The 25,948-nt window shown below is 35.7% G+C and overlaps 1 long non-coding RNA gene across 1 annotated transcript; it reads left to right on the top strand.

The window, feature by feature from the left end:
• The first annotated feature begins 104 nt into the window (after positions 1–104).
• Positions 105–24,329, top strand: LOC137408880 (uncharacterized). Its single transcript, XR_010980155.1, has 3 exons — positions 105–188; positions 11,347–11,565; positions 24,064–24,329. It is a non-coding gene; the product is annotated as an uncharacterized lncRNA (long non-coding RNA).
• Positions 24,330–25,948: the final 1,619 nt, after the last annotated feature.

Raw genomic sequence — 25,948 nt, 5'->3', positions numbered from 1 at the left:
AGACCGCGATCGGAAAGCAAAGTCGAATGAAGATGTTGGATCGTCTGCGGAAAGGCGAATTGAACTACTCGCCAATTGTTTATACATCTAGTTTTCTTCGGTCTCTGCTATTCAAAATTGTCTAAAGTTTGACAGCCCTTTTTCTCTTGTCAAGAATATTAATTTTGTGTTCATATTTCGTTGGCAAGGTAAGGCAATGACCAACATTTTAAACATCAACTGGCAAGTACACTGCCTTATTCGGCTTCGTAAAAATACTTGTTTTATGAAAAATAGTAAAGTATAACACAGGCTTGGTATAAATTGTTGGTCTTAACTAATTGTTGAATCATTATACATGTTCTGCACTTTCTTATTACGGCCGCCCGAGTAACAAAACAAACAACTGACTTTTTGCGGACGATGCCCTTCTTTATTGCCCGGTTAACAGCTTAGATAGTTCCCAGAAATTCCAGGAAGATTTGTTTTTGTTGGAAAGGTGGGCTGAGCATTGGGGTATGGTGTTTAACACTGATAAGTGTCAAATAGTCAGGTTTGGTAAGAACGGTCTTGATAGTTCTGTGGATTACTTTTTAGGAGGAATAGCGTTAGAGAATGTATCAGCTTTTAAATATCTTGGAGTTGAAATTACTAGTGATTTTAGTTGGGACTTGCAGATTGATTCGGTGACGGCAAAGGCTTCTCGGAGGTTGGGTATGATGAGGCATGTGCTTTTTAAGGCCCCCAGAAAGGTGAAGAGGGTTGCATACCTCACCTTGTGTAGACCCATAATGGAATATGCAGGTGAGGTATGGGACCCTCATTTAGTTAGGCAGATAACATCGTTGGAGAATGTGCAGCGAAGGGCTGTGCGTTTTATTTCAGATTTGGGGGGAAAACAGAGTGTTACGGAAGCAAGGCAGTTTTTGGATCTAGAGCTGTTGGAGGCAAGGCGTAAGAGTGCTCGCATGACATTGATGCTAGAAATTTTAGCGGATAGCAAGCACAGTTCTTTTGTTGATAGTTTTAAGCATTTACAAGATACAACTCATGATCATAATACAAGGTCAACAACTAACGGGGAACCCCCCGCCATTGAGTCAAATTCGAGTTTTTATCAATATAGTTTTATGCCCAGGACTTCCCGCAACCTGCGAGGAAAGCCATGAAATTTTATCGAATTTTTGACAGACATTTTGAAGGCCTTCTTTTACCCGCGAGCGGGGTCTAAAGGCTCGAGTTTTACCTAGACCTAGACCTAAACCCTCCGACGTTGAACATGGAGGTTCCTACACAAAGTTTAGTATATGGAACCAGGTTTGGGCAAACAAATAGGCTATTCACGCTGAATTCGTATTTGCAGTCATTTATTTTCAACTCAACTTCTTTTAACTTTTTTGTTAATAATTCAAGATTTGTGAATGAATGACAATTCTCGTATGGTGCTTGCCTTACCCTTTTTATTTCTACTCTGTTATACCTTATACACATGTATATTTATCAAGCTACCTACCAGTAACATGCATCAACCACACTTTATTTTGTTTCACTTATTGCTATAGGTCTGCTGCAATCATGCAAGACATTTAGGACTATCTTTATACTGTAGCCACTCATGGACATGCCCAGGCCTGCCAACCCAAGAGTGGGGCAATGCGTGAGATTTGGTTTTGGGGCAATTGATGTATCAATGATAGTATATATACAATTGTGGAAATTGGGGCAAAAATCTCACACATGTCTCACGCATTTTCATTTTTTCTTTGGGGTGATTGCGTGAGTCTCACGCCCAATGCGTGAGAGTTGGCCGGTATGGACATGCCCTACTCCTTTGTTATACTAGAGTACAAATAGCCTGGCACTTTTTGTGAGGAAAAAATACAGTGAAGTAAGCAACTAAAGTAATCAACTGTGAAACATCAATTGTTCAGTCTGCTCTCTTCAGACTGTTTTTTGCTGAAACAAAACTGAAAACTAAAACAATTTATTTAAATCTAACAAAAATTTAAATCACCAGTTTAGTTTCAAGTTGTTAACTAATTAAACGCTAGAACAAGATTCAGCACCAGCATAAAAGTTTAGTTATCGTCTCGTATTTAGCACCGGCTAAGATCAACACCAGCATAAAGTTTGATTATCTGATATAATCAAAGCTTATGCTTCTGACATACCTCTGCTCTCGTTTCTTCTTGTCGATTTGCTCCTTGATTGAGAGAGTTGTCTTATTCCTGATGTTAGGATTGTCAAGAGCGGACAATTGATAATTGTGCTAAATAAATCTCAAGTCAGCGGTTCGTTAGTTTACATCTTGACTTCAATCATTCGAGATTAAAACTTGGGTCAATAAGGCGATCAGATTTATAGCCGGCAGTGACATGTTTTGGTTTTTATTCTTCGAAAGCAAACCAGCCAAAACCTTTTGAATAACATCTGTGTTAGGATAAGTTGGTGACATGCCTTAGTTGTCTCAAGCAAACCAGATTCAATGCGTTGCCATGCCTCGAAGGGCTTGGAGTCGCTCTCGCTCTGAATTGTAAAAATGGTAAAATGCAAATGCATTTGATGCCATTTCGCTTCGCTAAATTTGTATGAAGGCATGCGCTGTGAGAGGACTATTTGACATAGAAACACCCACTGCTAATGGATTAGAACAGATAATACCTTTTTAAACTTTCCCAGTGGAAGTGAAAAAGTCAGCACACAATCTTGCAGGTCTATGCTACGAAAACGTCCTACAGCCACTCAATTTTGCCTTCACATTATTATTTACATGCCAAAGATTGGTTGCTCGTACAAGGATGACTAAATAATTACTTTTTAATGCAGCTAGTTGACTACGTATAGATTGAAAAGAGACTGTGACCTGAAAGCGAGTCAAATTTAGCAAGTTTTGTTTTGAAGGATGCATCGCGAATCTTGGAGCGATCTATAGTAAAACTCCGAATCGTTGAGAATATAGAGCAGGGTGCAAATTTATTGGCAGTGGGCAACGCCGAATCAATTCAAAACATGAAAGACAGTGATTATTTGATTGTCTCATGGCTCATACTTGGATAGGCTTCAGTAACAAAATGTGTAGGAGTTTTATGTATCCTTTTCTGATTTGCGTGTATAACAAGTTTCAACCTACATTGAACGCCTAGCACTTTTCAATACTGGACATGTTTGTTTTATAAATGTACTACTAATATATTTTTGAGCACTTCTACGCATGTGCTCTTTTGTTCTAAATAATTTGTAAGACCCTGCTAGCAAAGTACAGTGCGCCCTCGAGATACGATGTTAATCCGTTCCACGGCTGGCATCGTATGGTGAAAAAATCGTATGTCCGGGTATAGAAACCATTGTAATTATATAATGAAAGAAAAAAGAAGGTAAAAATCGTCCAAAATTTTATAAAAATGCTGTACATATTGAAAATTAGTAACAAAATAGTATGCTAACTTTAGTAACTATAGTTACATACAGTAGCTGCATTGTATTAAGTGCACCGAATGATTATAATCTGCAATACTGTAAAATGCAAAATTATAATCTGTTTACTAAATGCCGTTCATACGGTAAGAAGTTCTTACCTTCAACATGTACTCATAAACATTGAATTCACTTCGAATAAGTTTGGCTTGCCGAACTTACACTCTAAACTGAGTTATAGTATGTATTTTGAACTATTTTACTGAATTTCAATTTTTATCACGAAGTTTTATCCTTCATAAGTTTCTGTCTTCACTTTCATTATAAAATTTAGCGTGTCTGATTGAAACCTTTTTCAACCAGAATTAATAAGAAAGGGCGAGCGATGCAGTTATCGAAAGCGGCCTCTCACACGCCTGACCATTTAATGGCTACCGAAAAGAAAAATGAAATTTTATTTACCATACAGGACGTACATACCTTTGGAGTAACTTGACTTTAACTGGTACATATAGCAAATAAAGCAGAGAGAAGGCAAAAACGTATCAATGCTAATTATGTTGCTGTACACTTGAAGATTAATTTAATACGTAATGAAATGGAATTTTTAGCAGGCTAAAAGAAGTTGTCTAGTCCTGTCCAATTTTTCTTCTGGTTTAAAAGAAAAAAAAGCTGCTAGCTAGCAAACTCTTGTAGAAGGATCCAGAGAAGGTGCTACAGTATTTCTTCTTGTATGAAATGTGCACAATAATCAATGTATCCGTACGTACAAAGTTTGTACATATTTATACCGTAGAGGACAGAGCTTTAACAAGTTTCAGAAAGTAATGTGGATGCGTCAAGTAGTATCTTGAGTAGTTAGTTATATGAGTTACATACATACAATGAATTGTATTCACGTAGGAGATAACAAGCCCACCTGCAAAAACATGGTTAAACAAGGAAATAAAACATAAAATCAGAAGAAAACAAATAAAATTAATAAAATATGAAAAACATGGCACACAAGAGATAAAATATTATACTTGCATTGTTTTAATATACCAATCCACATCAGTAAATTAATCACTTGAAATATTTCTGCCGATGTGGGGTTTTCTGTATCTTATACTTCCTCACCCATGCTAAATGTTTGCTCATTTTGAATGCTGGTCGCGTGCATGGCCTTCTAACTCCTTCAAATCTTCAGTCGTCAGGTTCTTCCTGTGCTTGCTTTAATGGAGTTCTTGTTTTGATAATAATCGCAAATGCTGATTGGTTATGATCATATTTCTTGACAATGTTAATAACACGTCTGCCTGCATCTTATTTACGACGTCCGACTTTGGTGACATAGAAATCATTTTTCCTTCGTTTTGTAACGTTTGTATCGGTCTCAGAGTCCATAGCTAACGAATGAACTATAAATACTTGTATACGTATGCTGACTAAAAGTTTATAGTAAAATATATTATAATGCTACAAATGAATATTTGCTCTCGCTTGTGAATTTCTCACAAAATTTTCTGCGCGGAATGCTGCACTGAGAGAAGTCGATCATCGTGTCTCTTCTAAACGTCCTGAAAATGTTTTCGGCAAACTATATTTCGGTGTCTTTTTTATTTCGACAAGCGTTATGAGCACACCGACCGCCAAATTTTAACACGGGCGAAACTTTTTTCAAAATCGTATGGTGAAATAAAATTCGTATAGCAAGGTGAAGATTTGCCTGTCTTGACAAGCTGTTGTTTTTGCGTAGTTGTCCCCCCGTCGAGCGGCGAGCAACAACAGCTTGTCACAAGACGTACTGCACCTGATGCATCAGCTGCACTTATAGGGAGTTGTTCTCTTCCGTCTACGCGGTTTGGCCGCGATGTTATGTCGGTCGCTCCATTAGTAATCATAACGGATTTCACGCAAAAATTTATGTAGAAAAAAAAAAGAAGATTACGTTTAACCAAAGACCAGTTTTTGTGATAAACTTTAGTAGAACTTAAGAATAAAATAAACTTAAAATAAAATCCATTGGAACAAATAAAACTGACTGATACAAAAATAGAAATAAAACTGACTGAGCGCACAAATAACGACATGTTTAGTCGCTGTTGTTACCTAAGTTCTCAAGTTCTACTAAAGTTTACCGCAGAGACTGGTCGCTGGTTAAACGTTATAATCTTACTTTTTCAACATAAATTTTTGCATGAAATCCGTTATGATTACTAATGGAGCGACCGACATAACCTTGCAACCAAGCCGCATAGACGGAAGAGAATAACTCCTTATAAGTGCAGCTGATGCATCAGGTGCAGTACGTCTTGTGACAAGCTGTTGTTGCTCGCCGCTCGACGGGGGGACAACTACACAAAAACAACAGTTTGTCAAGACAGGCTAGGTGAAGATCTCACAATGTTCGACTTTGTAAGGTGAAAAAATCATATATCAGGGTAATCGTATCTCGAGGGTACACTGTAATTGCCAAAGCTGAAGTAAACACCACTTTTCATGTTACCTGCATCTAAATGCTGTGTCTGGCTCTAATAGCTCACTTGACTGCTTGATAGGCAAGAGCTAGTATACAGTCCTCTGGTCTACTACAGAAATCGGCACAAGCATGTCAGTCTAAGCTGTCTTGTATTTAGTGTTCTCAGGGCTGGGACCTGAGGGCCCTGTCTACAGAAAGGATTAGTTCTCAGGAGTTATGATCTCATAGAAGCTACCCTATGCAAAAATATGCCGTATAAGCTCTAGCTCAGGGGTTCCCAACCTTTTTTACTATGTTGCCCCTAGAAATATTCAGAAATTTGAATTCCCCCCACACGTACTACATGGCTAAAAACAAAAACTAATACAAAATATAATGAGACTTTATTGTACATGTGCAAACACATAAAATATTTTTATACAATATGTAACTATGTAATTGTTGAGATTTTTATTGCCGCTCATTCGGGCACAGTACTTCAATGCGAGGCTTTGTTTTGGACAGAGCACAGAGCAGATCATTTTGTACTGTCAATTGATCACAGCTTTAGACTTAATGGTAAGTACATGTAATGTTGAGAAGCCTGACTCACAGAGATATGTAGTCACAAATGGCAGCAGTTTGTGGAGTGCAATTTTCGCTACCTTTGGATAACATGCGGTCATTGTTGACCAAAAGTCGGCAATTGACATTGTTCCGAATGAAAGTTTTGCAGCCGAGTCAAATTTCAACTCTAGAAACTCATCCTGACAGTCATCTGGTACCATGTTGACTTCACACTGAAATGGATTAATAGTCAGATCCAAGTCTTTGCTGGGTATTTTGGGGAAATATATTTTGAACTCTGTGTGAAGGTGTTCTAGATGTTCTGCAATCTCATCCTGGATTTCAGCAGGAAGAGCCAAGTTGCCACTTTCCAGCAAGTTGTCTAAGCTTTCCAACATTGCAACATTTCCACAGTAGGCTTTCCTCTTCCAGTTGATCAGCTTTGCTTGAAAAGCATTCAGCTGGTTGATAAATCTGATCATGTCAGTATTAGGACTCTGCATCTTCAGATTTAGTTCATTAAACCGCTCAAAAACATCTGCTAGATATGTGATCTGAATAATCTAGTCTGTGAGATTTTTATGAAAATTCTCTTTTCCTTGTAGTTCGGTAAACAATAATAGTTCATTTCGGAGGCTGAAAACTCGAGCTGTGACATTACCTCTTTATAACCAACGAACATTTGTGTGATACAAAAGTGTTTGGTGCTCGGCATCCATGTCTTTGCAAAGTACCTTAAATAGCCTTGTGTGCATTGCATTGCTCTTTATGTAGTTAACTTATTTGATAATCTCCTGTAAGACAATGGAGAGAGATGAAGGAAGGGTTCTAACTGCCAGTGCATGCCGGTGCAGCATACAGTGAGTGTTCTTTATATTAGGTGACACTTTTTTACAAGAGCTTGAAAGCCTGATGTTGTGCCTAGCATAGCTGGTGCCCATCTGTACAACAGCCAATAACATTTTCCCATTTTAGATATACTTCATCGAAAAAGTTGGGGACAACATCAAAAATGTCTTTAGCTTTGGTTGTGGCTTCCAGAGGTACACAAAACAGAAATTCCTTTTTTTATTTCTTCATTGTGTACATAGCAGGCATACACCTTTAGCGGTGAGCAAGAAGCTACATCAATTGACTCATCCAGCTGAATAGCAAAGAGCCCAAATGGAGATAACTTCATCTGCTGGACAACCTGATCTTTAATGTCATTGGCCAGGTTGCTAATCCTTCTCTGCACTGTGTTATTAGACAATGACACTGCAGCCAGCTTCTCAGCCTCCTTTCCCAATATAAGTTCCACCATCATCAGTGTACATGGCTTTATTAAATCTTCTCCGATGGTATGTGGCTTTTTCCGATAACCAATTTCATATGCTACCGTGTACGAGGCCTCCAGTAGTTTAGAGTTTGATTCATGAAAAGCCCCACTCGTGTCTAGCCTCATCTGCTTGAGCTGTTTCCATGTCGCTCAAAGAAGTTTTGATCCTTTGCTGTGTGTTGGAAATGTATTGAGGAGAGATGATAGTTCAATTTGTTGGGTCGCATTGAATCATTGCCCAATACTTTCATGCATAACACACATTGTAGCTTTTCGTCACCGTTGCTAACTAGACACTGAAATCCATATTGCATGTAGCTCGCATCATATTTTCATTTCTTGCTACATGTAGTACTCATTCTGTAATGAAAGTTACTATTAGTTCAATATTTAAGCCATATTTTAATTTGAAATCTGTAGTTTGAACAATATTACGCACTCATGCGCACCAACAAATACACAAATGCAAATAATATAATATATACTGACCTGATGAAAAGCAGAATGTGCTGTACTGCAACTACCCTGTTGACCGTTGAGTAATTACTGTTATTAATATCCACTATTACTTGGTACAAGCAGCCAATAAAATGCAGCACTACTGAACATCATACTACAGGGGTTCCCAACCAGAGGGGAATTCTCCTGGTTCCCTTATCATACTATAAGCAAAGCATTTACGACTGGATGTATCTGAACATGTCAGCATGGCAGTTGACTGGTATTACTTATGGTAGAAAGTGGAAATTGTTAAAGGAAGGCACTCTAGCTTACACTACAGAATACAAACAAAAAATCTAAAAAGTCAGACACCTCTCTGTTCCCCCCTGTATGTTCAAAATTCCCCACAAGGGGGAATTCCCCTTGTTTGGGAACCCCTGCTCTAGATGCTAGTACAAATCAAGCTTTGTAACCTTACCCTAGTGGGGGAGGGAGCATGCAGCTACTCGTACGAAGGCATTATTCACTCTGGCTAGGGATAGGGCCACTACCATAAGTTTGAGTAATCGCTTATTTGGCAGCTAGAGGTTCGTTAACTAAATTGAGCGTCAGAGGAGAATATTCCAGAAAGTCATTCCAGAAAGTCTGCATAACTCTGAGACTGCACCACAAGTCACTGCATACATATCTCAAAGTTTATGTGTGTACTTCGGTTTGCTCAGTTAAGCTATTAAAATTTTGGAATGAGAAGCTCGCTGCGTGCTGGATTTGAACACATGTGATTGCAACCGCATGTTTCAAACCACGCATTTAACCCCTGAGCATACAGTCCTTAGTATTCTATCGCTCTTATCATATACTGTATGCACACGTTAAATGTGCACTTTTGATTATCAACTAATATTACCTTTTACATTCGTTATTTTTTTCAAATTGTTTAAAACTATTCGTTTGCTACCATTACCTATTTTCTTAGTTTGTAATTTTTAAGTGTGCCGTTTCAATTTCAAATGTGCTGTTACACTTTTATTTCTGGTTTTTCGTAAGGTTCATATCAGTCAAGGGTAATACTTTTCACTTGGACAATCCTATTATCTCGAGCAGGAATAAACTCTACATTCTCTCTCAGTTCAGCCAGACAAAGACAGTGCGATATCTCATTTTTACATTTGTACCAGTATCGAGAGGTACCAGTATTGTCGTATGCAAAGTTTTGATGGATAGCTTCTGCTGGAACAATAACCTTTTTATACACACACACACACACACAAACACTTCTACGCAAGAATTGTTATTATTAACTCAACATATTCAGGATTCTTATTTTGTTCTTTTCAGCTTGTAGCAATTGCATCATTACCAAATCATCTTTTATATTAATCGCAGCAAAACAGACTTAATTTAGCTATTACATGTACTTGCCAATTATTTCAAATTTACATTTGAAAGTTGTACACATTTACAGTTGTTTTATTTTTTTTCTTTATTTATTTAAACTTTACAAAACACTTTTCTCATAATATGAAGTTTGAAAGTTAGAATGGTAACTGTTGTTATATGTTAAATAGAAATTAATTATTTGTGCAAAGACTTTTATTTCCAGGGCAATGCTGGGCATTCACCTAGTACATGTATATACAGTGAAACATGGATAACTCGCCCTCGAATATAGCGAACACATGGTTAACTCGACTGGATTTGCTTGGTCCGTTCCCACGCAATGATAAATGGCTCTATATAACTCGAATTCAACACTGTTATAACGAACTGTTTTTTGCCCAATGGCTACCGAAACGGTTGCTATCGCTTTAGAAAATCACTTTATTCCAAGCCATAGAGGTAAACCTCAACTTTTCGTAATTCATAACCGTCGTTATTACCTCCATCGGCAACATATTTTTGTCAACGACTGTTCTAAAGGTTTGGTGAAATTTGATTTATACTGCTATACGATGAATAGAACGGGCTAGCCGGGTCACGGGTGCAAGGATTTTCGCCACGCACATACAAAACAAAAACAGCATGTTGTTTTTGTTTTGTATTTGCGTGGCGAAAATCCTTGAGTGCGTGACGAATAGTTTTCCGACGTTGATTTCGTGTTGAATTAGCGTCGGCATGTTGAATGTTTAAAACGTCTTAAGAATTGTTGTAGTCAAATGTACACGTTGTCTTAGCTAAAAAAAACTATTCATCGTTTGACCGAAACACAAAATACGTGTGTACATTCAATAAGTATCCATTCAAAAAGCGTGAGTGATATACAATGTACCGTAAAACCTCGTAGAACTTTTAATTGAACTGCCTCGGAGTGTTGCTCTTAACGAATCCCAGGTAAAGTAAGGTAATCTTTCCATAAACTTCAAGAAAGATCGGCAAAATTGATCGTGGGTAAAACGCTCAAAAGAAAAAGATGTCTTTTCTTTGAGCATTTCAGCAACGATCAAGTTTTGCCAATGTCAATCTAAAAAACGTCCTGGCAATAACATCACCTCAAACAACAAACCAATCAAAGTGATAGAAAAATCTCTATACTTTTTGATAAAAATGTTTTAAACTTTACATTAGAAGCATTTAATTTGAAACAAGCCATTTGTGCTTTTGATTTATATTATAGTTTGTATATGTTTATGTATCTACTAATAAATAAGTAAATACATGGACCTGTGACAGTGCTCTGATAACTTGAACACTCTGATAATTCAAACACTTTTGCTCGGTCCCTTGAAGTTTGAGTTATCCGAGTTTCACTGTATACCAGTATTTCTCTTTACTGTTCTCGAGACCATCAGTATGCTAACTACGGATTTTGCTATTCAGGGCAACCAAATTATATAAATGTATGACATGTTCTTATCAAATCACTGTTTTTGTTTGTAAAATGACTTTTTACAAGTAATTATACGCTCATGTTTATGTTATAGTTAATATTTTACATTGAGTGTAAGTTGAATTAATTATACAAAAAAGCAGTTTATTTTATAATCTAAAGCTGATTTGACTTTTTCATTTAACTTTTCCACATTTTCTGTAACAGCATATCAGATTTATCAAAGCTTGCCAGATCTTTATTTGCCTTTTAGTTGTTTGTTAAAATTATTTTTTGGTACTTCTTTTGCACAGTCCTATTACCTCTGTTGTACACTTGAATGATAGTGATGTTTACCCTGTTGAACTGTTCTCATTTTAGTCATCCCTTTGTTCAATGGGCAATAAGTGATCAAGTGTATCCTAGAATAACAAAAGCATGATGGCAGCAGTAGGACACCGCCAAGGCGTATGGAAACCTGGATGTTGGGCATCTACAACTTTTACTGCAGAAGAGAAAGCTCATTTGAACCTTCTAAGAAAGTTTAGGGCAATGCTCAATAAGATCACGCCATCCACGTTTGAGAAAATCCTTGTCAAGGTAAATTTGCTTTCATATTTTCATTAACCCAAATATTTACGGTGAACACCGTGAAGAATATGTCACTGACAAAACATAGACACTGAAGAATTACATATGGCTCTTCACAATGTCTAAGAGATTCTCCATGGCGTGTATCCTAAATTAAACATCTTGCTAAACACTGCATTGTTATTGCTTGCCAAACATGGCAGCAAATTATTTTTTGCTGTTTTCAGCTGTAGCATTGTGTATATATTATATACTAGATGAATGCCCCACGTGGCACGGGTAGTAAATAATTGCTCAATGAATTTGAGTAACTCAGCTAGTGAAGCTAGTAGATCTCGTTCCTAAACGCAAACCTAGTAAGCTCACTCCTAAAAACATTGAGATTTATATATTGCTATATATAGATTGCCTGGCGTTGCCTGGATAATAAAAAAGTATTTAAACAGAAAATTAATTTTCATTTAACATATACTAGAAATTCCCCTGTCATACAGCCCACGATCAAAGTGATAATGGAAAAATGAAAGGGTATTGCTGGTTGTTGAAAAAGTAGATACAAAAGGTCAGAATTCTTCAAAGGTAGAATTCTTTAGTAGATGTTGTAGGCTTCGCCTACAACATCTACTAAAGAATTATCTGAATCAGATGAGTTGTTGTTATTGTAATATATGGGAGACACGTGGACGGCCACTGAAACGACGCGGTGTTCTGGGAAGTTGTATGTCCAGGGTAGTTGTCAAGTTGTTTTGAAATGAAATTCAAAAATCGCGATAAAAACTTGACAAGCTTTTTCTAATCAAAATTAAGACCGGCCAACGAAACGCCAATAAGGCCCTGCGACAAATAGTAGAACTATTAAATCTAGATAAATATCACAACTTCTTGATATTGGTTGCTATGACCAATGATATACAGCCCTCCCAGCTATATATATAATCCCACGACAAAACACGAGCGAAGCGAGTGGTTGGGGGATTTATGATAAATGCATATGAGCACACAACTCCCGAAAAAAACTATCCATTAACGGCCGTTACCAAACCCTTGTACCAAAATCTCATCAACAAATTTGACCATTTTTGTGTAGAGTCGTTTAAGTATAATAATGATACAAAACACATAAAATTTTTTAAATATGTTACTAAGCCTTTGAAAAGTTTCCGCAATATCCTAAAACTAACCCATCTGATCGGATTATACATAAATAGACAGATTAATTTGGCCAAAAATCGCGATAAAAACTTGACAAGCTTTTTCTAATCAAAATTAAGACCGGCCAACGAAACGCCAATAAGGCCGTGCGAAAAATAGTAGAACTATTAAGTCATGCGCATTTTACGAGAAAAACGCTCATTTCACCAGTCTATAGCATTGTCTAATTGCCGAAGGATTCTGTAATTAACGTAAAAGTACTGAAAAGTTATTGTTTCTCTTTTGCCGATTTTACAGGACTCTGACATTTTGGACACTTATAACGAGTACATTGGTATTCCAACTGATGTCCAAAGCAGTGAAAGTAAAAGAAATGACGATGATATTTTTCTAACGATTCTTATAAGATTATTACAATATTTATAAGAATAATTATTCGATTTTATAAGATTTAGTTATAAGAATAATCATTCGAATTTACAAGATCGAAGTATATAGTGACCGATGGTGTGCAATATGTTACTGTTATTATTTTTCTAAAGATTTTGTTGATGGTACTACGGCTGTGCTCAATATTGCGGTACTGCCAAGCCGTTTTTAATATCTGCAAAATTAAGTAATAGGCCTACATTTTCTTATAGATATACATATATTTCTATGACAACCAGCTAAAATCTGTTTAGATTTTTAAATTCAGCATAATTCTTTAGATATAAATTGATTTATACAGAAATCTAGATAAATATCACAACTTTTTGATATTGGTTGCTATGACCAATGACCCTTTCTTTTTCCATTATCACTTTGGTCGTGGGCTGTATGACAGGGGAATTTCTAGAAATTCCCCTGTCATACAGCCCACGACCAAAATGATTATGGAAAAAAGAAAGGGTACTGCTGGTTGTTGAAACAGCAGTTACAAAAGGTCAGAATTCTTCAAAAGTAGAATTCTTTAGTTAGATGTAATAGGCTTCGCCTACAAACATCTTCTAAAGAATTCTCTGAATCAGATGAGTTGTTGTCATTATTTTGAGTAGCGTGTTGTTGAACGTTAGCATTTGATGTTGATGGTTGCTGTGAGGACCTTCTATTTCTCCTCCTCCGAATTAATTAGGAGACACGTGGACGGCCACTGCAACGGCGTGGTGTTCTGGGAGGTTGTATGTCCATGGTAGTTGTCAAGTTGTTTTGAAATGAAATTCAAAGGTCAATTATGCAAAACAAAAGGTTGTATAAAAATGAGACCTAATCTACAACTATCTCAAACCAATGTTTTACAACAATAAAGTGAATATTAATTAAAGCTGTGGGCCTAACCTACTGTAATGTATGTAATTTAACAACAGCAATAATGAAATATGTTTATTATATCTCTGAAATGCAATATTAGAAGTAAAATGGCAAACTGCCGTGTGATATACACAGTTTGAAAGTTGTGTTGGAAAGTTGAAAGTCGGTTGTGTTGAATGCAGAATAGTTTTGACAGCGATATGTAACAGAAAGCAAGCATTAGCATTGACGCGTCTGGAAGTTTTCTGCAAACCGGAGTGAAATAAAGAAATATTCTTGTCATAAAGGGGCGTTGTAGTTCGGCCCTAGCTTGTAGATAAGATGTAAAGAAATCTGGCTAATGTTCTAGATAATTTAATGAAACTTTCGGTAATTGGACAAGAGCATAGGCTGATAAACTGTGTACCACATTTTCGTACCTGTAAATCGGTCTACGCCTCAAACGGTCTACGTTAATTAAAGAAACCTTCGGCAATTAGACAATGCAATCATTATATACGTCGAGGTTGTAAATTCTAATGATTATTCTTATAATTAAATCTTATAATCATTTTTTAATAAATTCAAATAATTGATTTGAATAATAAAATCGGCAAAAAAGAAACGATCACTTTTCAGTACTTCTAAGTTAATTACAGAAACCTTTGGATATTGAACAATTCCATAAACTGGTGAAATGTGCTCGTTTCTTTCGTGAAATTTGGACGACCTGATGGTTATACTATCTGTCGTACGGCCTTATTGGCGTTTCGTTTGCCAGTCTTAATTTTGATTAAAAAGGCTTCTCAAGTTTCTATTTCGATTTTAGGCCGAATTATACTGTCTATTTATGTATTATCCGATCAGATGGGTTAGTTTTAGGATATTGTAGTAACATTTCAAAAACTTGGTGACATATTTAAATAGGTTTATATGTGTTTTGCATCATTCAGGGTTGGCTTGGTTTAAACCAATAGTTTAAACCGAGTGGTTTAACCCTCTGGGGCCCCTTGTTGCACTGGTGCAACATATTTTTCAAAACTAGATAGAGCAACTACAAATGTTTTATAGCCAAATATTATTCTCAAGTGGCTTCTTACATATCTTTATGCAACCCTAAACCCAAAATTGATTGGATGTCATGCTCGTGATGTCATCACATAACTCTAAAACATTCCATGGAATTGAGAGTTGACCACACATGAGGAAAGCAACTTTTTAGGCAAAGATTTATAGCTCTTTGAGGTAAGTTGGAATAACTCATTTTCTGTTTTTTGGTACTATGTTGACCATATTTTTACACACATTAAATGTTTCGAAGAAGTAAATTTTTTTCTTCGATCTATGTGAGCTCAAAATTTCTTGTGCAGGAGTGCAACATTGGGCTCTACATAGCTAAGCTGCAAGCCAAGGGGTTAGTATCGGATGTTCCAATAGACCATTGTTAGGGCTAATGCTCTTCATTCTTGTTGATGTGCATAATACTCAGTGTTGTAAAGATAGTAGTAGAGGCACACTGACTACCATTTAAGTAATATCACCAGGTTACCTTCACTGCTACTAGTACTACTGCTATTAGTCAGTTACTACCAAAGCAAATTGGTATTTCCGAATGATACAAAATTGTGCAATTATTTCACTTGATATAGCATGATAGTTAGGTGTGTAGGCTTTGTTTTGGGCGATTTTTGGTGTTAGATGAATAGTATTTAAAAGTACTCTGTTTTAGTTTGTAGATACAAAATGCATTCAAAGCCTTCCACTTCAAACAGCAACGGCAATTGCCTTCGAATGAGAAGCAGAGTTGATGGAACGAATTTGCTAGACGAGCTCTGGAAAATGTGACGAAGGATAGGTGCCACATGGAATGAATGCCTATAAATAGAACCCGACAATACATAAAGAGTAAGCCACATCCATGGCGCTTCAAGATCTAGCATCGAGCAGGAGTCAGTGGCATTTTGCATGACTGAAGTATACCAAGGTGGTGATGGTAAGCAGATGGAGTTGGGCTAAGAAGCTGATGTTGTGCTCAAGCTAACATCTACTCTACAAAAGAACTGGAGGTACAAAATTGTCGGAGGCAACTTGTTTATTGCTATTCCCTTCATCTCTGAGCTAAATAAAACTGGGATGTTCTATACAGATACTGTTCGAACCAACAGGGTTCAAGAATGCATGCTCAATAATGCAAAGTCCTCAAACGAGATAGTAAAGGATCTTATGACAGCTATGTAAAGGAGGTCAACAATGTGGTTGCTGTCAAATAGTGTGACAACAAAATTATCACCGTTCTCTCCTCATTGACGGGTGTACAGCCCTTTGCTCAAGCCAAACGGTGAGACAAGTCGTCAAAAGAGCATCATTTCTATAACATGCCTGCTGTTATACAACCACATAAAAATATGGGAGGCAGTGATTTGTAAGATTTATTTTTAGCAGAGTATCGTTTTGCCATGAAGAGCCGGTGATGATATCTCTACCTGTAACGACATTTGTAATGGTAGCCGAAATCAACACTTGGAATATCTACAGAAGTGATAGTCGCCTTCTCAAGCTACCATAAATAAAGTACTAAATAGAAGAGAATTCCAAGCTGAAGTTGCCGGCAGTCTCATCCATGTCAATGGTGCTGCCAAACAAGGACGACCAGCTGCAGCAGGTGATGCTAGTCTATGCCTTACACCAGCTAAAAAATTGGAAGAGGTCCGTGCAATGTTCACTATGACCATCTTGCTCATTGGCCAATAAAGGCTCCAAAGCGAAGTCACGGCAAGCTGTTCAAGAAAATAACTACTACCAAATGTGAAATAGTCTCTGCTTTCTTGATGAACGAAATTATTTTCGTACCTATCACTGCAAGCGAATGGAGAGCTATAGTTACTTTGGAACAGTTGATATTGCTCCAGGATTTAGTCCATTTGTACCAAACAGTGATGTAAACTTATATGCTTGTGTTATATATATATACATGTATATATTTATATATATATACATGTATATATTTATATATATATACATGTATATATATATTTATATATGTATATATATGTGTGTGCATATATGTATGCATATATACAACATATACATATATATGTATGCGCATATGTATGTTTATATACAATTTATATATACTGAATGTAAATATATTCAATATATGTACTAAATATATGTATATGTATGTATCTGTATACATGTATATGTATATAAGTACATTTACCATTTATTTATTCAAATAAAGTTATTTTACTGGCTCAAATACTTCATAACACTTTTGTCTAAGGCGTAATGTATATAGGTAACATTAAAGCCCAATGTTGCGTGAGTGCAACATTTAATATCTCAGGTCAGGGTCGTTGTAGAAAATAAAAAAATTAGAAAAACACTCATGCATATATCTGGAAACTATCCACAAAGTTTGAAAATTTTTAGAGCAAAGCTTCTGTGTATGGGCCTCACAGGGTTAAACCAGCCCGAAAAAAACCGGTTTTTATGGTTTTTTCAGTTTTTTTATTATTTTTGTGTGAAAAACATAGCATTTTAAGCTCCTAACGGTTCATGTGCGGTAGAAATGCAATTATATGTAATTATCAGCTGTAGAAGTTTATTTAGGACACAGTAGCAAATTGATGGCAGAGCTCAAGTTGAAACTACATGAAATCCTAGCACAACAATGAATTATTGAATTTCATTTTCAATTGGTTTTATCAAGTGATATGATGATTTCTTTACTGATGAAATATAAAAACCAAACTATTTCATTTATTGGGCACAAGCCAAAGTAGTTGGATTGTTAGAATTCAGTTTATCAAGTTTTTTGTGTTTTGAAAAGTTAAAGTTGTGCCTCAAATTTCCAACATGCCTCGCAAACAAGATCCCGTTTGGCAGTTTATCACTCGAACTGCAAAAGGCAAAGGTTTTAAGGCAAAGGTTTTAAGGTAAAGGTTTTAAGGCAAAATGTAATAGGTGTGCTGCCGTAACGCGAGGTCACGCAGATAGGCTTAAAGCTCACGTAGCAAAATGTCAAGCTGAAAACACCAATTTAGACAGTGATGCTAATATTCAGGTGATAGGAGTTGAGTCATCTGCCACTGTTCCAAACACTAGCAATGCATCTGCATTATGCTGCTCTACACTACCACATGAATAATCACTTGGATTAAAGTTCCTACTTATACGTAGAGCTGTATGTAAAATATTCACTTTATGTGATAAGATTTCTGCTCTGTATTTCATCGATCATGTTTGATTTAAGACTCACTCTGAAATTTCCATGTTTTCTCTCTTTTTCCCCATAACAACTTCTACAGTACCATCTTTAACAGATGATTCCACATCTGTATGTTCAATACTCAATCATGCAGCTATAGTGAGTGATGTTAATTAGACTTAAAATTGCAAAAACCTTGGTAAAATTATAAAAACCATTAAAACCGGTTTAAACCATAAAAGCCGGTTTAAACCAACAAAACCTGTTTTTTTCGGTTTTTTCATAAAAACAGTGGTTTTTTTCAACCCTGGTATCATTATTATACTTGAACGACTCTACACAAAAATGGTTAAATTTGTTGAAGTGATTTTGGTACAAGGGTTTGGTCACTGCGTTAACATATAATTTTTCAGGAGTTGTGTGCACATGTGCATTTAGCATAAATTTCCCAAACAATCGCTTTGCTCGTGTTTGGTCGTGGGACAACATTTACCATTCTAACTTTTAAACTTCATATCCTAAGAAAAGTGCTTGTTGTGCAGGTTGAATAAATTAAGAAAAAAAAGATTACAACGGTACAGGTTTTCAAACTTTTTCAAACAACTGCAACTTCTGCATTTTATATCATGTAAGAAGTGCTTTGTTGAAATTAATTAGGAAAAAAAAATAATTGTAAAGGTGTTTAAATGTAAATTTGAAATCATTACCAAGTAATGGCTGAATATATTCTGTTTTGCTGCGACTACAATGAAAAATTATCTAATATGCGTTTATATGATTTTAGTTTGTTTCAGTGTTGGCATCATGAGGTGAAAATATCATATAAATGTATGGAGTGGCATAAAACCCATATTAATTATCTATCATCAGGATTAAGTCTCATTCATTGTATTTTAAGATGTTATATAACATATTTAGTCAATCACATATCAAACATCCGGATTAAGTCTCATTCATGTTATTTTCAGATGTTATATATCATATTTAGTCAATCACATATCAAACATGAGGATTAAGTCTCAATCATGTTATTTTTAGATGTTATATATCATATATAGTCAATCACATATCAAACATCAGGATTAAGTCTCATTCATGTTGTTTTTAGATGTTATATGTCATATTTAGTCAATCACACATCAAACATCAAGATTAAGTCTCGTTCATGTTATTTTTAGATGTTATATATCATATTTAGCCAATCGCATATCAAACATGAGGATTAAGTCTCTTTCATGTTATTTTTAGATGTTATGTATTATATTTAGTCAATCACATATCAAACATGAATATTACGCCTCATGTTATTTTTAGATGTTATATATCATACTAGCTGCATTACCCGCCTACAGGAACAGATCCACGCACAGCATAAGATTTATTGAGAGTTGTCTTTCATACTGTATAACAACTCAAAATATGCAGTCTACTGAAATTGTTGCCTTGTATTATTATGTAAATTGCCTACTGAAATTGTTGCCCTGTATATGCATACACATATTACATGTCAATAATGTTGGGGAGAATAATGGAAATCTGCAATGTGTTTTACAGCTAGATGCGTGTAAAATCTAGTAAATGTTCTAGATTCATTTGTCTAGATTCATGCGTTCGTCCATACCCGTCTATATTTGCAGTTGACGATCGTGCACTTCTGCCGCCAAGCCCCTGACTTGGCTGACCAGTCTTTACCCGCCGAGCAGTTGACAATCGCTTTCTTGCACTCGCCTCGCAATCAATCGCTTTGCAATCAATCGGCCCGCACCCGCCTCGCAATCAATCGCCTTGCAATCAATTGCCTCGCACTCGCCTTGCAATCCATCGCCTCACAACCAATTGCCTCGCACTTGCAACCAATCGCCTCGCACTCGTAACCAATCGCCTCACACTCGCAATCAATCACCTCGCAATCAATCGCCTGGCACTCAATCGCTTCGCAATCAATCGCCTTTAACTCGCCAACTCATTCATTCGGAAAGCCGCACCTGGATACTCTCGCTGCACTCGGGGCGAACAAGGTCTCCCGTGCATCCCAAGTGACGCCACGGCCCCAAACCGCGAGCTGCATAACCCGTCCACAGAAACTGATTTATGTACAGCAAGAGAGGTTTATCGAGAGTTGTCTTTCATACTGTAAAACAACTCCAAATATGCAGTCTACTAAAATTTTTTGCCCTGATCACACTATGCATACACATATACAGTCATATATGTCAATAATGTTGGGGAGAACAATGGAAATCTGCAATACGTTTTACAGCTAGTCTACAATGCATCAGTCTCAAACCACTCAAATCGGTGTTGCCCTATTTGTGTACAGAGAACTGATAATGAGATTGACATCGCTCGGCAAACTGAAGTTCTTCAAACTGGCAGTATTGAAAAGTTTTGCATCTTCTAAAAAATTATACAAAATATTTTCCTATTGCCAGCATTTATTGAATGGAGACCACATGCTTAAAACACTAATCATAGCTCACCAGTTTTTCGTCTATAGCCTGTGTTTTGACATGGTATATACAAACAGTAATGAGGTTGTGTCGATAAAATTTATATGTATAACAGCACAGACAGTATGATTTCACGGCAGATACAGCATTAGCACCTTACAATAATAAAACATAACACCAACATGATAGCCTTTTTATGAGATAAAATAAGGATAACGAATGCATGAAAATATATATATACTGAAAAATATGTTAGAAAATGCTGCATTTGGTATAGCAGAACATGAAGAACATAGCATGACATAACAATAACACAATGTTAGTTCAACGCAACACTTGTGGATAGACAGCATTTTTTGTTTTTCTGTCGGGTGTATGAACAAACAGTTTTCGGCTTGTGCCTACTTTTTAGCAGGCGATGTACAGCTAGTCATGGCTAAAGCAGGGTGACAGTAAGTCGATGCCGGCTGCTCTCTTTTTTTTCTATCGCAACCCTCGGAGTACTCGTACAAGTTCTGTAGTAGTAAGTTACAGTAGGCCTACTCATAGCTGGAAAAAATTAGTAACTCAGCTGCTGAAGGATATGAACTTGTCCAACTATCACAAACAGTGGCAAATCCAACGTTATTAAGTAGTTGAGGTGTGGCGATTCATTGGCAATACAACATTGAATAAAACGTACTAACCTTTTCGATAGAAATTTAGTAGGTAAAACGCAGTAGCATACCCGTGCAAGTTCTGTAATAGCTGTAGTTGTGTAGTACTCGTAGATGAAAAAAAGCAAAAGTAACTCAAAAGGAAACAAACATGTTTACTATCACAAACAGTGGCAAATCCAACATTTTCAACGCTTTCACATTTTTGCGACTTTCCCAGCACTTGCTAGAAACTGAATTTTATTATTCGTTGATAACATGACCAACGATCTTTAGGGCTTTTATGGTAGTGACGGTGCTGTCCTAAGATTTCTCTATCAAATTAGCCTAAAGTTTAATATTTTAATCTTTGTTTGGGGATTTCCAACTTGAAAACGAATATTTTTGTGTAAGTTCATCAAAGGCCTCCGAATTATAAAACAAAGAACTACTTATGTTGATGACATTATAGCCGATTCAGATTTTTGTGATCACACAAATAATTAAAATAGCAATAGCAGCACTGACTCTGATGGCGATGAAAGTAATGGTTTTGTAAGAATAAGAAACATTGTAGTGGATTGTTTTGCTTTGTAGCTTCACATCGCTTTATCAATGCACAAAGTATAAATACAACGAATTTTTTGCATAGCAGTGCTTAGTCAACCAATTGCATAGGCAACCACATATCAAACATCAGGATTAAGCCTCATTCATGTTATTTTCAGATGTTATATAACATATTCAGTCAATCATATATCAAACATGAGGATTAAGCCTCATTCAAGTTATTTTTAGATGTTATATAACATATTTAGTCAATCACATACATTGTATCAAACATGAGAATTAAGTCTCATTCATGTTGTTTTTAGATGTTATATATATCATATCTAGTCAATCACATATCAAACATGAGAATTAAGTCTCATTCATGTTGTTTTTAGATGTTATATATCATATCTAGTCAATCATATATCAAACATGAAAATTAAGTCTCATTCATGTTGTTTTTAGATGTTATATACTAGAAATTCCACTGTCATACAGCCCACGACCAAAGTGATATTGGAAAAAAGAAAGGGTACTGATGGTTGAGAAATGCAATATTAGCAGTCAAATAGGATAACTGCAATGGTAGCTGTAATGTACTGGGTGTTATTATATACAACAAATAGCAATAATGAAAGGAAAATATTATATGTTTATATCTCTCCTCCTGCAAAAAAAGAAATGCAATATTGGCCAATATTAGAAGTAAAATGCACTGATATTATTAGAATAACCAATATTATTTATATAGTAATAATAAAAAACCAATGCACAATTTTGTTTACATTTCAAAACGGCATAGCTAACAATATCACGAAGTTGTGATATTTATATAGATTTTTAGAAAATCTGTACTACGTAGTCATTGTCCTGTAGTCATCCAAACTTATAATTAATTATTGCAATAATCTCATTAGAACCGTTAGAAAAAATATCATCGTCATGCCTTTACTTACACTGCGTTAGATTTTTAGAATGTCTGTACTACGTAGTCATTGTTCTGTAGTCATCCAAACTTATAATTAATTATTGTAATAATCTCATAAGAAACGTTAAAAAATATCATCGTCATTTGCTTTACTTATACTGCGTTGGACATCAGTTAGAATGGGAAAGTATTCAATTGTGTCGGCAAATGAAAATGAAAAAATTGAAATCGGCAAAAATGAAACGATTTCTGTACTCCTATGTTAATTGCCAAAACCTTCGGCAATTCGACAATGCTATAGACTGGTGAAAAGTGCACGTTATTTTTTCGTGAAATGCGCAAGACTTCATCGTTCTATTATCTCTCCCTCGGCGTTTCAATTTTCGGTCTTAACTTTTATTAAACCGAGCTTTTCAAGTTTTTTGTGGCGATTTTCGTTGAAATTAATCTGTCTATTTGTGTATAATCCGATCAGATGGGTAAGTTTTAAGATAATACCGACGGTTTACAAAGACTTGGTAACATATTTAAATATGTTTAAATGTGTTTTGTATCGATATTATACTTTAACGACTTTACATAACGATGCTTAAATTTGTTGATGAAATTTCTTGACGAGGGTTCGTCTCATTGTTGATGAATAATTTTCGTAAGTTGTGTGCACATGCATTTATCATAAAAACTCCCACACTTCGCTCTGCTCGTTTGGTCGTGGGATCATATCTAGTCAATCACATATCAAACATGAGAATTAAGTCTCATTCATGTTGTTTTTAGATGTTATATATCATATCTAGTCAATCATATATCAAACATCAGCATTAAGTCTCATTCATGTTGTTTTTGGATGTTATATAACATATTTAGTCAATCACATATCAAACATGAAAATTAAGTCTCATTCATCTTATTTTTAGATGTTATATAACATATTTAGTCAATCACATATCAAACATGAAAATTAAGTCTCATTCATTTTATTTTTAGATGTTATATAACATATTTAGTCAATCACCTATCAAACATGAGGATTAAGCTTCATGTTGTTTTTGAATTTTATATATCATATTTGTTCAATCACATCCAAAATGAGTATTAAGCTCCATAGTGGGGGTAGGTTTTTGAACATTTGGTAAACTTACATTACGAGTATTAAAACATAACTTATTGCCCCTTTGCTGTTGGTTGTTGTGTAGAAAGATAGTGCGACTGGTCATCTGTTAGTTTGGACTATAAATGATTGTCAGATAGCTTGGACTTTACTCAGCTGCTGTTTAATATGATGCATAGTTGATTGTCTTCTGTTATTAGATGTTTGAACTTCCTGTGAAAAGTGAAAAAGATCTAACTGGAGTGATGATTCTCCTCTTTGACAAAGCCAGAAATGAACCAATGTTTGGTCGTGTCTATGCAAATCTCTGCCCGGCAATAGCTAAGGTTGTAATCGTTTTACCAAAACTTAGATATTAAACCTTTACCTGGATATGCTATTCAAGTCTGTACGCTGATAATCTTCACCTCTGTACTATGACTAGTAGAACGGCATTAAGCTGTCTAGCAATCATTTCTTTTATACAGATGACATTAGGCTATCTGTCAATGATCTCTTCTGTATAGATGACATTAAGCTGTCCATCAAACACTTCTTCTGTATAGATGGCATTAAGCTATCTGGCAATCATCTTTTCTATACGGAGGACATTGAGCTGTCTATCAATCATCTTTCTCTTATCGATGACCATCATATATCTGTCAACCATCTCTTCTACACAGATGATATTAAGGTGTTTATCAATGATCTGTTCTATACAATTGATATTAAGCTACCGTAAAACCTCTAATTGAACGCCAACTCTATTTGAATGCCACCTCTAATTGACCGCCACCCTGAGAGAAGGGTTGAAAAATAGAGCGCCATGAGTGTTGGATTAGAGGTTTTATGGTATCTATCCATCATCTCTTCGGTACAAATCGTATTAAGCTATCTGTCAATCATCTCTTTTAACAGATGATATTAAGCTGCCTGTCAATCATATTTTTTTATACAGATGACATTTAGCCATCTACCAATGAACTCTTCTATACATACGACGTTGAGCCATCTGTCAATCACCACTTTCATACAGATGACAGCACGCTGTCTGTCTAGTATCTATATATATATTTCTTAAAGTTTGTTTGTGTTTGTTCAGCTATATATATTTAAAATCTTGAAATAACAAATCCATGGTACAGAAGATTTGATCTCGGGCCCTTCTGTTCACCAGTCTATTCCTTACCAATTAAGCCACATGAAATTGATGGATTCGTTAGGCGATATATGTTGTTATATGGGTTTAAATACGCTACCGCTGTCCGTTACGATGCAACGCTATGGAGGGCGGTAGCGTAATTTTATGCATGTTCAATCTTGAGAGCAAGTAGGTAGCTCTTATTAGTAAGCTTACGCAAATTATCCATTGGCATTGTGCCAGACTAATAGCAAGTGGCAGGCAACTTCATTACTTCTCGTTGTTTAAAAGCTGATTTTTAATGCCTGTGCAACACTGGACATTCCACTAGTTTTTTTATATAGATGACATTAAGCGACATGTATCTATATATCTTTTAATAGCGTATAGTGGAACCTCAGTTCTCGAACATAATCAGTTCCAGAAGGTAATTCGAAAACCGAGTTGTTCGAGATCCGAAACAATTTTTCCCATTAAAATAAAATAATGTAAATTTTAATCCGCTCCAAGGCGAGAAAACCACTTCGGTAAAGTATTTTTTTTAACATTTTACACCATAAGCTGTACATGTACCCGGGTAATAAAAAAGTCTGCACAGAAAATCTATTTGTATTTAACATAATATAACAACATTTACCATTCTAACATTCAAACTACATGTACATAGGTAAGATGAAAAAACATGATAGGTAACCTATCATGAGAAAAGTGTTTTGTGTAGTTGAAATAATTTGAGAGAAAATAAAAACAACTGTGAAGTTTATCAAACTTTGTCAAACAACTGTAACTTTCAAACTTCATATCATGAGGAAAAGGTTTTCTGCCAGTCTAATAAATTAAAAAAAATAAAACAATTGTAAAAGGGATTAGATGTAAATTTTAAATAATTAGTAAGTAATAGCTAAATTAAGTCGGTTTTGCTACAATTACAATAAAAGATGATACGGTAATGATACAATTAATAC

Source organism: Watersipora subatra, chromosome 11, assembly GCF_963576615.1.
Source record: "Watersipora subatra chromosome 11, tzWatSuba1.1, whole genome shotgun sequence".
Lineage (NCBI taxonomy): Eukaryota > Metazoa > Bryozoa > Gymnolaemata > Cheilostomatida > Watersiporidae > Watersipora > Watersipora subatra.
Note: the sequence above shows the minus strand (reverse complement) of the source record. Positions and strands in the feature narration are given on the sequence as shown.